Raw genomic sequence first — 1178 nt, forward strand, 5'->3', positions numbered from 1 at the left:
GTGGGAGCCCTTGACGCTGCATCACGAGACCGGCGTATTGTTCGTTGACCTTCTGTCGCATTAACCCGGGCTATGCTGTTCTCCTCTTTCAGCATCACGGATGGCAGCCGTTGTGGAAGCATTTCGAGATCTGCGATCAGCGCGCTGGTCTTCTCTCTCGGACGCTCGAGCAGCGGCTTGTGAAGCTGTTTTGCGGTGACACCGGTAATGGATGGTTAGTTGTTCCGTCGGGCTGACTGCTTGACCTTCTTGCTTGTCGAACCGCTTCTCGTGTTCTTCGTCCGACGCAAGGTCTTTTTTGGAGGAATTTACCTAGAAAGGGAGTGTAAGAGGGGTAGAGATAACGGAAAGTTTTATTAAAGCGGAGTTAATGAGCTATTGCGCACAATGGGTAGCAACCGTTTAAACTGTAAAGAGTATATCTTTGCAAAAGGAAAGTAAGCGAAAACCGAATAGTGGCTATGACCAACTTACCGTGAGGGAAGTAGGTGGAAGGCAGAATAATCGAATGGTTGGATGTATTTCTGAAATGTAGGATTCACAGTACTGTCCTAACCAGGAGGATTTCTAAGAAAGTTTTCAAGAAGGTTGCTTGCTTGTAGGAGCGAATGGACAGGCCGCTGTGACAGGGAAATCGATCCCGTCAGTCAAATAAGCCGGAGGAACACATGAACCCGTGCATAACGGCTTGGCCAATTGCCCGAGGTCACGAGAATCGGAGGTTACGCAATGGAGATCGTATCACAGTCGAACTGCAATAAGTGACTGACCCGTCAACGGTAACCCGTTAACGCCAGTCTGCCTTTGCCCGCGGTGTGAAATGCGTAATTCTGTAGTATAATGTAGCCCAATGTGGCAATGAAAGGTAAGACATTCATCGGAAGCCAGAAAGCGGCCTGCCTCTGATATAGGACGTCTGAGTGTAACATAAGTGCCGTAGCAGTCGTAAGTAATGTTTTAGTAGCGGTCTTCCCGCCGAGTCTAACCTAAAATTGATTATCGGGAGAAGCTACCGGAAATCTCATAAAATATCAACATATAGGCGCAGGAGTGGCTGTGTGGTAAGTAGCTGGCTTACCAACCACATGGTTCCGGGTTCATTCCTACTGCGTGGCACCTTGGGTAAGTGTCTTCTACTATAGCCTCAGGCCAACCAAAGCCTTGTGAGTGGATTTGGT

The 1178-nt window shown here is 48.6% G+C and overlaps 1 protein-coding gene across 1 annotated transcript in view; it reads right to left on the bottom strand.

The window, feature by feature from the left end:
• LOC106868360 (agrin) overlaps positions 1–1178 on the bottom strand; it is a gene marked incomplete at its 3' end in the record, with an annotated part of 738012 nt that overhangs the window by 660003 nt on the left and 76831 nt on the right. The gene's annotated exons all lie outside the window — the stretch shown is intronic.

This window comes from Octopus bimaculoides, chromosome 6 (assembly GCF_001194135.2).
Source record: "Octopus bimaculoides isolate UCB-OBI-ISO-001 chromosome 6, ASM119413v2, whole genome shotgun sequence".
Taxonomy (NCBI): domain Eukaryota; kingdom Metazoa; phylum Mollusca; class Cephalopoda; order Octopoda; family Octopodidae; genus Octopus; species Octopus bimaculoides.